This window comes from Ixodes scapularis, unplaced genomic scaffold (assembly GCF_016920785.2).
Source record: "Ixodes scapularis isolate PalLabHiFi unplaced genomic scaffold, ASM1692078v2 PGA_scaffold4__175_contigs__length_147842914, whole genome shotgun sequence".
NCBI classification, from domain to species: domain Eukaryota; kingdom Metazoa; phylum Arthropoda; class Arachnida; order Ixodida; family Ixodidae; genus Ixodes; species Ixodes scapularis.
This window is the reverse complement of record NW_024609879.1, coordinates 48420819-48437207: the sequence shown is the minus strand read 5'-3', so window position 1 is coordinate 48437207 and position 16389 is coordinate 48420819. Positions and strand designations below refer to the sequence as shown.

The 16389-nt window shown below is 41.0% G+C and overlaps 5 non-coding genes and 2 pseudogenes across 5 annotated transcripts; all 7 read left to right on the top strand.

The window, feature by feature from the left end:
- Nucleotides 1-3877: 3877 nt before the first annotated feature.
- LOC115328868 lies at nucleotides 3878-10154 on the top strand (annotated as a pseudogene).
- Nucleotides 10155-12451: 2297 nt separating this feature from the next.
- Trnai-aau lies at nucleotides 12452-12525 on the top strand. The gene has a single exon. It is a non-coding gene; the product is annotated as a tRNA-Ile (tRNA).
- Nucleotides 12526-12731: 206 nt separating this feature from the next.
- On the top strand, nucleotides 12732-12805 carry Trnai-aau. The gene has a single exon. It is a non-coding gene; the product is annotated as a tRNA-Ile (tRNA).
- A 66-nt stretch (nucleotides 12806-12871) lies between these two features.
- Trnai-aau lies at nucleotides 12872-12945 on the top strand. The gene has a single exon. It is a non-coding gene; the product is annotated as a tRNA-Ile (tRNA).
- A 66-nt stretch (nucleotides 12946-13011) lies between these two features.
- Trnai-aau lies at nucleotides 13012-13085 on the top strand. The gene has a single exon. It is a non-coding gene; the product is annotated as a tRNA-Ile (tRNA).
- Nucleotides 13086-13151: 66 nt separating this feature from the next.
- Trnai-aau lies at nucleotides 13152-13225 on the top strand. Its single transcript has one exon. It is a non-coding gene; the product is annotated as a tRNA-Ile (tRNA).
- Nucleotides 13226-13810: 585 nt separating this feature from the next.
- Nucleotides 13811-14422, top strand: LOC115328873 (annotated as a pseudogene).
- Nucleotides 14423-16389: the final 1967 nt, after the last annotated feature.

The following is a 16389-nucleotide window of genomic DNA, read 5'->3' as shown; positions in this document are numbered from 1 at the left end:
TATTAGTGAATACAAAGTGTTTGTGGCTGATGGCGTATCTGATCGTAAGATGTTTTTTTTGTTTATAAATTGTGACAAAGAATCTACGACTTCAGTACCAAGCAAGTTTACGTATAAGGACTATGAAGGTGCCGACGACACAAGCATTCTTGATCATTTGGAAATATCATTCAACTCCTTCGAGTTACTGTGTAGTAGTGGTGATGTTCAGCGTGCATGGAATTACTTCAAGGACACAGTTTCTTATTGCGTTGATAAATACGTACCCAATAGAGTGAAAAAGTCAAGGAGGATTAATCCTTGGATCACAAGAAATATAATTCACATTAAACGAAAATTGAAAAGATGTAGAAAAAAGATGAATTTAAGTGTTAGCATACGGCAGCTAAGCCAACAACTTAAAGAAATGGTAAAAAAGTTAAAACAAAACTACCTTTCAGTAACTCGTCATAACTTCCTAAGTAACAACCCCCAAAAATTCTGGCGATACCTGAACTCGAAAAAATTGAACAAATCACTCTGGACGGAAAGATAGTAACAGATACCACTGTTCTTGCAAATAGTTTTAACCTGTTTTTTCAGTCAGTATTTACACGCGAGACACCACAGGGTAACTTGGAAAACATGACTAAAAGAAAGGCAGGACAGAATGTAGGTGATATAGAAACAGGGCCAGAGATAGATCGAGTAAGTGATACCGTACCCCCCATGCCACAACTGACAATAACAAAAGAAGGAATTCTGTCAAAACTGTTAGACCTCGACACAAGGAAAGCATGTGGTCCTGATAAGATACCAACTACTTTTTTCAGGAGGTATGCGGAATGGATTTCGTTTTATTTACATTGTTTATTTGTCAGTTCTTTACAGTCATTCCAGCTTCCCTCTGATTGGCGGTGTGCACGTGTTGTCCCGATCTTTAAAACGGGCGATAGACTGGCCATAGGCAACTACAGGCCAATTTCTTTAACAGCTGTAGCATGTAAAGTCATGGAGCATATAATAGCAAAACACATATTTCATCACCTTGAGACTAACAAGTTGCTTTATTCCGATCAGCATGGGTTCCGGTCTGGACTTTCGACAATAACGCAACTGGTTGAGGTAAGCCATGACATAGCATCCACACTTAATGATAAACAACAGGTTGATGTTATTTGTACAGACTTTTCTAAAGCCTTTGATCGCGTGCCTCACAGGAAACTAATATTAAAGCTTAAAACAATCGGATTTCACTCAACGATTACCGGATGGATAGAGTCATATCTAACTAATAGAAGCCAGTATGTAGAAATTAACGGCCACGCTTCAAACCTTCTTCCAGTTTACTCGGGCATGCCCCAAGCTCTGTCTTGGGGCCATTGCTGTTCTTAATATATATAAATGACATAGTACATGACACTCCATCAGACATTCATATAAGGCTCTTCGCCGATGATCCGATTACTGTATTATTTACTAAGCTGCTAATTCAACCGATCGACAAACTTCACTAAATGAATATCTTAAACGCATTAAAGAATGGTGTGACAAATGGGACATGAAAAGAGACTACACAAAGTCCGTGTATTGACATATCACTAAGAAGCGAAGCGTTTTGCCATTTAAATACTGCATTGGAGACATAGAATTGAGTAATGTCGAGCACTTTAAGTACCTTGGTGTCACGTTTTCAAAATACCTAACCTGGACCAAGCATATTGACACCGTCTGCACATCGGCATAGAAAAAGCTTTGTTTCTTGAGACACAAGTTAAAACATACAACTAAAGAGATCAAAACGGTTACTTATAAAACATACGTTAGGCCCATCTTGGAATATGGTAGTGTCGTCTGGGGTCCTTATACAAAAAAAGACATTGATAGGCTAGAAAAGGTCCAGCGACAAGCTGCGCGTTTTATTCACTCTAACTACAGACAGACAGCATCCCCAACGGAAATGCTCAGAGCTAGTAATATAGAACCTCTGCACATAAGGCGAGAAGTCGCACGTCTGAAGTTGCTTTATTTAATGATCAACGACAAACTAAATTTAAGCCCGAATAAATACGTTCTTCCATTCAGCTCAAAACGATCAAGTAGATTGAATCATACAAAAACATGTCAAACTTATAAAAGCCGAATAGGTACCTTTAAACAGTCTTTCTTTGTAAAAACTATTGAGGCTTGGAATTCCTTGCCCAATGATGTTGTAAATTTGGAAACCGTGTCCTCCTTTGAAGATTCCATTGCAAAGCTGTTAACATAATGAGAGCTTAAAGTGATGCCCTTTAAGTGTGCAATTTGTAATAATTATGTGGGTCAATTAGTTCAATTTGTTTATTTGTTTAGAGGGCCCAGGTTGTGCATTGTTGTCTTGCTTGTTCGAACAGCAGTGTCTGCTACATTGACAATTTCTTATGCTTGCGTCTTTTTTTATGTGTCATCACACCGATGGATACTCTCCCTGTAATTGCCCTCAAGAGAGGGCTGACAGTATTTTCAAATAAAGAAATAAAGCAAAAACAAACCCTGACTCGCAACAACGATCACGTACAAGGTTAAACATAGAAAGTCATGCAAACCTCGGGTCAATTCAGATTGTTAAAAAGAAGCTCTGGCGAAGCTTTGATAGTCACTTATTTGCCTCAAAGTAGGCTCAACACTTTAATTACAGATCTGAAGTAGAAACCGAAATAAGCAGTTACTATAATTGTTTTCGCGAATTTATTACATTTTCAAGTGCGGACCGAAAGGCTGAGACGCTCAATTTTCAAAAAAGAAAACGTGACGCCGGATTAATATGACGGTATTATATCTTGTTAGTGATAGGTTCAAAGAAATTCGATGACATATATTGAAGGCTAAAGACACTCACACGTGGAAACAAAAAGCATAAATCCTTTCTTCATTGTCTGGCTGCTCGACTTTCAAGCTAAAAGTCATGGTACGGCAGGACACCGGAGAGCGCGGGAAAAGTTGAATGTGCACTCTAATAAATGCCTGCGCGTCTACTTACCTGGCAAACACATAACGTGTCGATCTCTGCTATCTTCGAAATCAGCTCACTGAATTATGAGGCGAAGCATCCGTCTACAACTAAAAATTAAGTCTGTGCTGTGGCATTACGAAATGCAAACCGTCAGGCTTGGATTGCGTAATTCCACAGCAAATACTTATTTTTGGGGTCTAAACAGATGTTCCGCCTCATCATTCGCTGGGGTGACTTTCTAGAACGCAATGATTGGCACATTGAGTGTTTTGCGGGTGAGTAGCGGCACAGACATTTCTAAGAGTGTTGTTTTCGCATAACTTTCCTTTCTCGTTTTACGCGTATCTATTTGAATTTAGGCGTTATAAATACCACGCTGGGAGGAGTTAAGCCGGAAACTTCGAAGATGTACCTAGCTAAGGTAGGCTAAATAGAATACCTTTGGTGAAAATTACGAGGTACAATTCCACGAAGTAGGTGCTGTAAATGCTCCTTCGCTTACCAAGATAATTTGCGATACAACTGTAGAAACACATGATTTGTGCTCCAAAGGAAACCTTGAAGCGTTTGGAAGAGAGACAAATTAGATAATATGATAACGACACTTTCAAGTTGAGTGGAAGCCTTCGCACCTTTAAGTCGATGCCAACCGAATTATGCCGTAATAGATGAGAGATTAGTGTAACTCATAGTTGGATGGAAGCCTTCCATCTCCACGAGTAATGAAACCTCATCGTTTTTCAGAAAATGATAGGTTGCGAGCAAACGCTTCTCGCGAATTCGACGTGTTAGTCACTATCAGCATTATTATGGCGAGACTGATAGCGACTGGGGTGTCAGATTTTCTATTTAATGAACGTCTCGAATTCATCTTAGACCAATGTACGTTAGGAGCGAACCTCAACCATGCCAGTCACACTCCCCTTGCTCGCTGCCATTGTGACACTTCTCTTTTGGTAAGAATCTCTTCCGAATATGGGGCTTTAAATTAGCTAAAGATTTGCAAAACTTTGAAACGTTATGCATGCGGGCTTTTTTTAATTCGCCCGAAGCCCATTTCTTTACTAGTAATGATTCATTATTAACTGGCAGAGATGTTTTCACTTTGTGAGACTGGGTATAGCTTTTTAGGGTTCAAATATGTGGAAGTAAAAAACATCGAAAGATGTCGTATAAAAAAGAATTTTTTCGTTTTTCAAGACTGTTTTTGTCACCATGCTCTTTATTTTATCCTTTCATATATTCGTATTTATTTACCAGCACGGTCGTTTTTAGTTTTTTAGGGTCTATGATGTATGAAACATTTACAGTAACGCCCAACAAGGTTTCGTACTTCAAAACGAGACGCCGTTTGCTGCCCCAGAGATGATACGTTAACATCAAAACGCAGTCCTTCAATTTTTCTATAGGTACTGTACGAGAATATTAAAATAACATCATCATTCATAATAGCGTGTTTAGCCTACCTGTTTACACCGCGAGGTTTTAATAAAACAAACCCTTCGTGAATATATAAAATGTCATGCTTTAATACCGCATATGAATTAAGGGCCCAGCGCTATACATTTATCAAAAGTTATTGTACAACTGCGCAAATGAAATATTGTGAATACATTGGTCTGTCCCTTCCTCGAACTCCATCTCTTCTCGTGGCTTTTCTAATTTAACGAATTTTTCTATGATGACACTTTAGACTCCGAAGTGTGCGACACAGTATGTGTGAATGCAAAATCATGTATTTTTATTAATGCAGCTAATACAGTATATTGCCATTGCTTACCTCACCGGACCATACGAGTTCAATGCACTTTAGAAGTTCGAGTGACAGATCCCAATGAAACAAATTGCAATTTTTCGTCCGTAATATTGTGTTACGCTGTGCATATCTTGCTTGGCTTCTCGGTACTCTTTTCTAATTTTGTGATGAACACATAGATTCCGGTGAAGTCGATATCATAAACCAAAATAGTAACAGACGTGAATTCGTCAAGTGTTTTTACCAAATTTATGTAAATTTAACTTGGACTAGATCGTTTGGAACCCGTTAGAATTCCCGATTGCCAAACATACTTTTTTTTGTCCGTAAAGGTGGCCAAAAGGATTTAGCGTTTTGGTTATAGAATAAAGTATACAGAGATTAATTGTTATATGTTCTAATATCAATGGATATTGCTTTGGATACATAGTAAATTTGGCCTATTTGTTACCTGGCGAAGATGGCGACTTTGAACAAATATGTGTTTTACGTATTTTCAGGAAACTGCATAAAACCGTTATTTGCTGGATTGACGATTGCATATCCAATGTTGGCGTTTTTTGGCTTCCTGCTCTACGCGTAGGACATTTAAACAAAGGTGGGATAGCTTTGTATTCATTTTTTAGTCTTCTATTACATCTAATTTTCATTACAAAAACATTCCCTTTTCAGGTGTTACTTCGCAATATTTACTATGAGCATTTCGTTAATAGTTTCATCCCATGTACGAGGCTGTACGCAAACACTACAAGCGTCATGGACGATTTTACGGGCAAGTGCTCAATTTCACTTCTGCACTCTACTAGTCGTAAAATAAGTCGTAATGCGTTACTTTCATGTTGACGTGAGCACACCGATTTGGAGAGTGTGCAAGACAAGATAGCGTAACTGGAGCTTTTGATGAAAAAATAAATAATCGAATAAAAGTAAACTAAATTTCTACTTTGAGTATTCAACCAAGAAAATGCATTTGAACCGTATTTTCGGTCTGATAATACTATATTAAAACATGCTTTAATTATGTGCATCTCTGCAGCCCGACAGGTGTACGCGCGAGTCGCGACGCTGAAGTAAAAGTTCTAAAAATACAAGGTGTCGTCTGATTTAATGGTTAGAATTTTTTTCTTTATTTGCTCTTATCACAAAATTAACTACGCATCGCCGAAAGCTTCGTATTTGCCGAAATGTAGCGCCAGCGGTTGGTACCAGATGACAATGTTTTAGAACTCAACGTTCTGCCATTAAAAAATGTCAAAAAGCGATTAAAAAAAACTTTAATGGAATAATGTTGAACGGCGTACTCCACGAATACAGAGAAAATAAACTGTGTAAAAAGGGCTATTTTTTTTCAACTAAAAGTTTAAGAAAACGTCTTCATAATTTTCGAACTAAAGGACGGTTAGTCCTGAAACTTTGACATCTCACCTGGACAGCTAGCGTTACAATTGGGCGGAAATTGGGCGTTCAACGATCCGTAAAGTATGTCTGCAAAAAATAAAAAAGTAAGTTTTTTTTTTTTTTTTGCGTTTTCTAATACACATGCGTTTTTTTAAATAAGGAGTATACAAGGAAACGTTTGAAGTATACTTTGTTGTTTCATGAAGGTACGTAATTAGTATAACTAATTTTAATGGCTTGATCCCCGATTTCGTGACAAAAATGCAAACACTCTGCATGGTCGAAACGTCATTTTTTTCTGCTATCACCATGACTGATGAATTATTTAGCTCTCCCTTTTTATGATCACCGTTCGCGAAAGCACGGCTTTGCATGATTTTGATCGCACATTGGCTCCATCAGCAATGAGCGATGGGTTGCTTTTGTGCGCACTAAAATATTAGGGTGCGCTAGTCCTTCGGCCATTTGTGTTCAAGTGACTCTTAGTGTTTTGTGGCGACTCTGCTAGTTTTTTTTTTTTTGTTTACCTTGCAACAAACTATAGACGACGTCCAGAGGGTTACTACCAAAGGAGCCGTTTTACAGCTAGCGATGAAAAAGGGCAATGTCGACGTTGTTGCTTTTCTTGTTCAAGCACCGTTTTTCACGCGTAATTTATAACTCCAGAGGCCGTAATTTTTGATAGTTCGGAATCTTATTGCAATGACAAGCACTGCATTCGCTGGAACGGAATCATTCAGTTAAGATTTTTTAAAAATCTTGTGGAATGAAAAAAACGGTTTGCCCAACTGGAAAAATGTCTTGCGAAAACAAAACAAAAGGTTTCGTTAACGTATCATTCATAATTTACACAGATCCTACCAAGGTCTCGCTCCGAGTCTGCGTTTTGCGGAACCTGAAATCCTTGTCGATGTATTTGCCAAAAAAAAAAAAAAAAGTCATTTGCGGACAGAACGGTATGGTGACACGTCAGGGCAAACGTATTTAATTAGTCCTGATTACTTAAAAAATAACAGAGCTTAAAGCAATCACCATAACAATGTTTCGGCACGCCTGTAGCTTAACTACATATTATAGCCCAAGAAACTTGTTCCGAATCGGTAGCTAAAAACATACCTTTCGTATAAGGCTCGTCAAAATATGAGGCACTGAATAAAATCGGCCGTCCGTGTTAAGTCGTCATTTTGAACTGTCATTCTTCCCATTTTGTCCTTTAAAAAGCACGGCTAAAAAGCACGACTACGCAGGTGATCCTGAAATCTGGCACTAATTAACGCCTTGGAGCAGAAACGGTATTAGGACTCAGTAATTAAAAAAAAAGTGGAAACAAGCAGACAAACGGAGGATTAGGGGTTGAGCGCACGAAGTCAGCACTCAGTGAAAACAGAAAATTTTCTACCACTGCACAAAGGAGCGAGTAAACAGCACGCGTGGTTGGTAGGAGCAAATCACTCAACCGGATCAAATACACCTAGCATGCCGACACGCACTTACACAACATTGCAATTTTTTTTGCACCGCTTTTTTTATTGAAGTTTATGACAACCAAGTATAAAAATTGCGGCCTTTGTTCCATGCTAGGCACCTAGGAGTGCCAAACGTGTGCCAAATTAGTCTAGCGTGCTACGCGGATATTCACAAACACGGGTCGCACGTCACGCCGCAGTTGTCGCACTGCTGTCTGCGCAAGCGCAGAAGCAAATTTGTTTTCTGTGCATGCGCAGTGATAACACCTGGTGTAAGAAAGAAACACAAAACGTAGACTTGTTTGTAAAAAAACAAAAATGAAACCTCGTTGTCTTATACACATTTGTTTTCTTGTTTTTGTTTTTTTTTTGTAAAAAAGCAAAGAATTAAACTCTAAAGTGTGGTGTGTTCGGGATCGCATTATTTATAAGCTCGGCTAGTTTCTCTATTTGCAGATTGGGCAGAAGCTGGGAAACGGTCTGAGACAGAGAGCCATCGCTAATCTTTTCGGAAACGAGTGGAAACACGCCCGCTTCAATATTACGCCCGCCTTCATGGGTAATAAACTTAAGGCAGTACGTGAGATAACGGCCACTGACAGATTTTTCAGAGCAGAGCACGGCGTACTGTTTTTCCCCTTCTTGCCTCATGACTGGCTCGTCAACGTTCTTATCGGCAAAGCCGGCATTCTGATTGGCTGTGGAGGAGCATTACGTGATGCTCGGGTCTTGCCGCGCTGGGCGTTGCTTAAAGAGGAGGTGACACCCTTTCGAAAGAAATCTGAGTTGGAAGAGCGCTTCGATGAAATGAGCAAGTATTCTGAAATTCGTCTTTCGGCGCATGTAAACGCAAAAAAAAAGGCGCACCAATCAAAAGCTAACATCGACCAGGAGCAGATAGAGCGCGACGACGATGCACACGGCTCGCGCCAGCATTGGTCGAGGTCAGGGTGTAAACAGACGCGCGTAGTGCGGAAGGAGCAGACGAACTTGCCTTCCGCATAGCTTTCTGTCCCATGAATTCAGTTGTCGCACTTACCTTGGACGCAAGTACAGGGTGTCACAAAAACAATTTACAGCGTATTTTTCCTCGCAAAAACGCTCATTCCCCGCCCAAAGGTTGTGCTACAGATCACAGTCAAATGCCAAAGCTTCAGCCCGATCCAATAACTTAATCAAAAGTTATAAGCGATTTTCTGAAGCTTTCATACGGAAAAGTGAAGCCCATTTCCGCCCGTTTCTGGTTTCTGGTGCCATAGAGCCCCATGTATTCGAAACCTCCGTCGGCCGCAATTTTCCGATTGAAATTTTCAGGAAATCACTTATAACTTTTTAATAAGTTATCGGATCAGGCTGAAATTTTGGCATCTGGTTCTGACCTCTAGCGCTACATTTAGGCGGAAAATGAGCGTTCGGCGACGCCTAGTTTAGTTTTGCGGTAAAAAAAAAACCCTGCTCATTTTTTTGTGGCATCCTGTATTTATTTTGCTTCGAATGCGCGCAGCGATTGCCGCGGGCATGCTGCGATCCTATCTGCCGCCTGTTATCTGCCCGGAGCGTACTGACGTCGTCGACGGCGTGCTCGATCCAGTTTAGTGGCGTGCCAGCGTCATCGGACCCCGTTAATGACGTCACTTTTGCGAATTTCTTCTTCCCGCTCTAGCGCTTTCCTACCATCGGAGCATCGCAACGGTCTAATCTACGCCGAATTATTAAGTAGCTATTACAACTCTTCTAAAATTAAGTTCATACAAGATCACAAGACTTCACTTTAAACGTGGCTACGTTAACACTTTGATGTTTTTTTTCGAATTCAAAGACCTCTTCCCATTTCTTTTAAGTTATCGGTGAATATTAAAGGTAATAGAGACTACATTCTTTCAAAAACGTTTTCAGTCAGCTCCCAGGATTCTTAAGGTCACCATGAGGTTCAGGGCCCTGTTAATAGAACATGCCGAGAACGGAGCTCCGGCTGCTGCAAACAAGTGAGTACACGAGCCTGCATGAAACTTTTTGAATTCGGTTTAGAGCATAAGTTGTTCAAGATCTGTGGGAGTTAAGGTCCTCCGCCACTTGTGCGATTGCGGAATAGTCGTCTTGCCCACTTTAGTTTTGTTTAATCTAACTTGCGTGTCTGCCTGTACAACAATGTGTTTTTTAAAAGCCTTCACATTCTAAACTAGGAAAGAAAAAATTCCGGCTGTCGCTTGTTATTGCTAAATGAGTTGATCACCTTACCATACTTGTTCCTAAAAATGCGTTTCGTGTAGGCAAAATACCAAGAATCCTCCATAGCTGCCCGAGAAACGCAACAACCACCGTTGTTTTCAGCTTTTACATGGACAGTCACGTGAAAAAGAAGCATCCCCTGATGGCGTGCCTTGAGAAGCTGTTCGCTGAATTGCTTCGCACCTGGGGACGAGAGCTACCTCTTGCGTACCTGTCATCTCCTCGTTCTACATCTAGAGAGTCGAAGAGAAAGAATGCGCGATAGGCGTTATGGCACAAATTCAGAAGTTCTTCATATTTACTGAACTCACTACAGGAAGGTAGTGTGATATGACATGACGTAATGAAGACCTGTACCGCGATGTCAGATGAGAACACCCAAGAAATAAAAAGAAGTACAAATGAATACAACCATCATACAATCGCCATAACAACCACGTTGAACAAAGAATATGATAATACGTTTTTCAGGTTCTGTATTTAGAGGTTAAGGCGGATTGCACCACAGTCAATGAAAGGACAAAAAGTACAAAGCGTCGCTCTCGCAGTCTCTGGCACGTGCTCGCTGTCTTCCACCGTGCTTTGGTGATTTGGCTTAGCGGGCCTGTTAGATGAAAACCAGTTGTCGAGGGGTTATCGAAGGTAGCCAACTGGCACCCATTCTTGGGTGCGAGTTGATGATTGATAACGTAATGTTGAGACGTTTTGTCATTGTCACCTTCGTCCATCGTCTTCTTATTTATTGTTTTTTTCTATGTAGAAGATAATGTAAGCATGGTCTAAGTCGTCAGTTTAGTTTTTCGTTAATAGTACACAAATCACAAAAATTCAGTGTTTTATTTTTTGCCATTCAAGAATTTCTTTTATGAATCCCCGAACACATCGTGCCAACATGTGAACAATAGTTGATCAGAAGTGCTTGACTTCATTTCTGTGGTGTATTTTTGCGTGTATGATACGTGAAAATTATTGCATGAACATTATCAATTAGGTAATATGAAAACCACAACAATCGTATAACTGTTCTAGTGATAACCTTCGTCATTTACATAATCTTTGTAGTACTAAACGTATGTCATCATTTGTCTTTTAATTTGTATTGTAGTATAAATAGAAGAAAAGTATCCCTGAAACAACGTTAGCCTTTAGGTGACATGAGCGCACTACCTTATCCCATTTTAATTTCAGCAAATTGGGAACTTCGAAAAGGAATGCTAAATTGAAATGCATTGATGAAACTTTAAGCATACCAACAATATATTTTATTTAAGAAAAACGTATTAATTATATTTAAGCAGGCCAGCTCGCGATGTAGGGCTTTTAATTTTTGCACGTGCCTCAAATTGTAATATATATATATATTTTTTTTTTTGCCGCGAAGATCTGGTATATGTTGCAGGTGTGGCACTGTTCGCGAGTCAACATTCAGCAATTGCATCGTGTTTTTGCGGTTTTTATTTGGGGCTCGTGTTGGGAGCGCACGTGCCAAACCTTTTTCTGCGTGTGAAAGATGGCGGTCTGGGTCTGTCGCATCTTTTTGTCAGACAACTGGTGAACAGGTTTATGTTTCTAAGGAACCAAAAGGACAGCTTTTTACGCACAGTCGTTCAGGTGAGGCTGCTTTATGCTCTGCCCAAGTTTATTTTCTCGACAGATGTAGAGTGGAGCTCTGATATGCGAAGTTATTTGAAAGAGGTTGTTTCCGCCTACAGGTTTCTAGTTGCTTGTTTTTCACTTAAATATTTGTCCAGTGTGACGCGCAAACGGCTGACCAAAGACCTGATTGTTTCTCTCCTTCCGACTCCGCTGTACCGTTCCGTGTTGAGCGCGGGAAAGGGGGAAGGATATTTTAAAATGTGTTAAGCGAATGTTAGTCCCTGCTTACGCTAAAAAGTTATTTTTTAAGCTGCATATTAAAACACTGCCGGTCAAAATGTGGCTTGAAAGAAAAGGTATTTCTGTAGCCTAGTCTGTGAACTGTTTTTGTGTAAAGAGCCGGAATCAATAAAGCATGTCTTCCTGAACTGCTGAGACGTAGTTTTTTATGGGACGTCCTTCAAAGACCTTTGCAGAAAAAAAAATTCCGTTAACGCCTCACGGGATACAATACCTTTGTGTGGAGGGAGGGAATAACCTTGTGCCATATGACAAGATCATGCTTGTCGGCCTACATAGTTTGCGGCGATGCCGTATGGCGCTGAGGCATGCAGACGTCAACGTGCGACCTGCGCTGAAGTATTTCGCTGTAACATTGCGATACCTAAAGAAAGTATTTAAAACACAACAGCCTCCTCCCGATTTTTTGCCGCTTCGTGAGGAGCTGGCAACCTGCGAGAACTAATAATTGATTGGATGTGTTTGGATGTGTCATTCCTCGATTCTTGTTGCTGTTCTCTTGTGTAGATTAGCCTTTGTGGCTTTGGTTTGTTTTAACCTTGTAACCTTCAGCAATCTTTCACATGTGCCAAAGTCAGGCAATAAAGAAACAAAAAGCCTCATAGCTTAGTCGGTTAGAGCGTCGTGCTAATAACGCGAAGCTCACAGGTTCGATTCATGTGTAGGCAATTGTTTCGCCTCATTTCACTCTCCGAGCAGACTGAAAAAGACGCAAAGAAAGTGGTTGTCCCGAGCGGCCTGCTAGCTCAGCCGGCTAGAGCGTCGTGCTAATACTGCGACGGTCACAGGTTCGATCCCTGTGTAGGCCATTGGTTTGCCTCATTTCACACCCCGAGCAGACTGGAGAAGACGGCAAAAATGCGGGAGTCTCACCCGGCCTGCTAGCTCCGACGATTAGAGCGTCCTGCTATGAACGAGAAGGTCACAAGTTCGATCCTTGTGTGGGCCATTATTTTGGCTCGTTTCACTTCCCGAGCCCACTGAAAAAGACGCGAAGAAAGGTGGTGTCTCACCCGGCCTGCTAGCTCGGTCGGTTAGAGCGTCGTGCTAATAACGCGAAGGTCACAGGTTCGACCCCTGTGTAGGCCCTTGTTTTGCCTCATTTCACTCCCCGAGCAGACTGAAAACAACGGAAAGGAAGGTGGTGTCTCACCCGGCCTGCCAGCTCGGTCGGTTAGAGCGTCGTTCTAATAACGCGAAGGTCACAGGTTCAATCCCTGTGTAGGCCATTGTTTCGCCTCATTTCACTCCTCGAGCAGACTGAAAACAACAAAAAGGAAGGTGGTGTCCCACCCGCCCTGCTAGCTCAGTCGGTTAGAGCGTCGTGCTAATAACGCGAAGGTCACAGGTTCGATCCCTGTGTAGGCCACTGTTTTGCCTCATTTCACTCCCCGAGCAGACTGAAAACAACGGAAAGGAAGGTGGTGTCTCACCCGGCCTGCTAGCTCAGTCGGTTAGACCGTCGTGCTAATAACGCGAAGGTCACAGGTTCGATCCCTGTGTAGGCCTTTGTTTTGCCTCATTTCACTCCCCTAGCAGGCTCTTCAGTCTGCTCGGAGAGTGAGGTGCAAAGAAAGTAAGCGTCTCACTTGGCCTGCTGGTTCAGTCCGTTAGAGCAAGGAATTCGAGGTCTTCAACTAAATAACTAAAAATCCTGGCATTCGCAGACGATGTTTCTATTATTTTTTTCCGAAGAGAAGGATCTTTTCAGGGCTTTCGACATAATTCGAGAGTTCTCTGCCGTATCGAGAGCTCGTCTTAACCTAGCCAAATCTACAGGTACGTGGCTGGGTAACTGGGTCTGCAAGACTTCAAGTGTGTTTTTGATGAAGTGGTCGTCCTCCCTGGAAAAGTACCTTGGCGTACCGCTCACGTTGACGCCTCCTAGCCATAAAACGTGGTCGGTCAAACTTCAGAAGACGAGAGCGTCGCTCTTGCCATGGCGCACGAGGCAAATTCATCTTATCCAGTGAAGCTTTGTGTAACACTGTTCCCTTTCCTAGTTTAATGTACTCAGCCCAGGCTATTCCAATCGACGCCAGCACGGTGTGCAAGACTCATCGGCTCTTCGCAACATTTGTATGGCAGTCGCCAATGAAGAAAACGAGGCGCACAAATCTTTCTTAGCCTTGAGGCTGGGGGATTCGCCTTGGTGCACGTGGCCCTCAAAGCAAAAATAAATCGGTTCCTTTTGTTTAGGGACTCGAATGATGCAGTCACGCGGTGGTCATTCCAGGGCCTTGGGAGTGCGCACCTTAGCCAGTGGGTGGTTTGCACATCGGAGCAACCAAATCAGCTAAGTGCCTACGGTTCTACAAAGAAATTGCGGAAGCAATCAAATTCTTCGAATCGAGGTACTCGTGGGAGTACCTCTAGCAAGTTAAAAAGAGAAAACTCTATTGGGACACAGTCAGCAGCATGTTTCCAGCCCCTTTGTACAGAAATCAATTCGAATCATCAGCTGGAAAAGACGTCCTCAGGCGAATGCGCAGCCTCCCTGTTTCTCCCAAAACCGAAGACTCCTTCGTTTGTTTTTACACAGAAACTCTGCCAGTGAAAACTTGGTTAGAAAACAAGAGCTTCTACCTTCCAATCGGAACTAACTCCAGTTTCTTTGGTGAGCGAAAAGCGCTCCTTCATGTGTTTCTGGATTGTAAGGGCGCCTTCTGTTTCTGGGCGGATTTTCGCTTATATTGTTTAATGTAACTTTGAGCCAAGTTGGGAATCGCTCAAGTTTTTGTACTTTGGGGAGGAACGGGGAGTGGAGTTTGAGTCGTTGGTTGCGATGGCCCTTCACGCGCTTTGGTTCCCTTAGCAAAAAGAGGCCGTACTTCAAATGAAGTTGAAATGTATTGAATACGAGTATTCATTTTGTATTCATTCTGTATTATTTTGGCCGCACTCGAAATAAGCGCGTAATGTATTTAAAGTTAATCATAAATATCATTCAGAAACTGTTTCAAATACAGCAAAAATATAATTCTTTCAATGTCAAAATACCATCGGTGTATTCAAAACTGACCAAAAACTCATTTACAACTTACAGCTAAAGAATTTAAAAGTTGTCAGAAATGTAATGCTAAATATGCTAAAAATGAAGTAAAAATATGCTAAAATTATATCTGAATTATATCAAGAATTACTAGATTGTATGGTAGAATAGCATTTTAAGTAGGTCAAAAATTACCTTCAAGTATACTAAAAGTGACTTGGAAGTATGTACTAAAAATACTAACCAAATCTATTTTACATGCATCTAGATAATACGATATTAATATGTGTGAACTACTGCTCCAAGCCTTCCTGGTTGTAGTGGTTTTCGGCTGCACACATACCGTGAGTAGAAATGTTACATGGTTTGCTCAACTAACACACTTGAGAAAGTCAAGGTGCCCAGTCGGGACAGCTCAACAAAAGAGGTCTGTGCCAAGTGTCTCATCATGCAAAGCAGGATTGCAAAATAACCCAGAGCTCAGTTACAATTGTCAATTTTTTTTATTTCTCAGTGATACGATTCAGAAATAGGCAGGCTTCTTCTTCAGTGAGGAGGCCGCATTGTTGCACTTTCGTCTTAGGTACCTCCTGACATTCCCTTCACATTCTCCAGGAAATTTGTTCATGACGTAGACTGAAAAGAAACAAGTCAAATAATTACATGAGGCTTCTTAAGTTTCTGCAAGAATCTGATCAATCATTAGTCTCTATGGTACAGTAAATAACAGTGTTCCAGGGCCGGCCACGTACCTTACTAGAATCAACATCCCAGCTGAGACTGTGTTAAAGAAACACAACGCACACCTAGTGTATGCGTGAAGTAGAACGCTATAGACAACTAGCCTCAGCTGAGACCAGATCAAGCAAGCTGGTCAGATCAAGCAAGCTGGTTAAGGTGTTTTGATACTGTATAAGTGGTAATCATTAAGAAAATGGCCATTGGTTTTCTCGTTATTCCAGAACATTAGCCCAAAGGAGGGATTGGGAATACACAATCACATTTTCGTTTAGAACCTAGTCCTAACAACACTAATGTTTTTAGAAAGCAGTGATGTGATTTATTCGTCATTTTGTACCACCTTATGGAGCAGCTAAAAGTCTGTCTTAGATCAGCAAAATAGCTATTTGCAGATCTAAGACAAAGCTAAGTATAAACTTTACTCTCATTCGTTCCAGTTCAATTATAAGATTCATATCAGATCAAAGACAATGCTCCTTTCCCACCTCTCTGCATCTGCTATTAGCATTACGGAAGACAGCATTCAACCCTCAACTGGCCTATGTGCTTAAAATCTTCAGACACAGGAGCAAGGATGTCATAAGAAAAGCCTTTTTCTAGGTATTGTTGTAGCAGCAGTCTTATACACAATTGGATTGAATGATGTAGAGTGACTATCTGAAAATTTATTCAAAGTATGAATTTGATGGCAAATTTAGTCCGCTGAAATTGTGCGAGACTATAATAAGCATAGAAAATAATTGTACGCTTTATTCAAGTTCAGAAGTTAAAAAAAAACTACAAACCTTGATAGCTACAAAATATTTTCACATAACTGTGCTTACTAATGAAATAGTTACACAGAGATTCATGATTACGGCAGATCACATAGGCAATGACTGTTGTCTTAAAAATCCAGAACTCTCTAAGGTTGTTCTCAAACCTCCCTTTCACTGCTGAA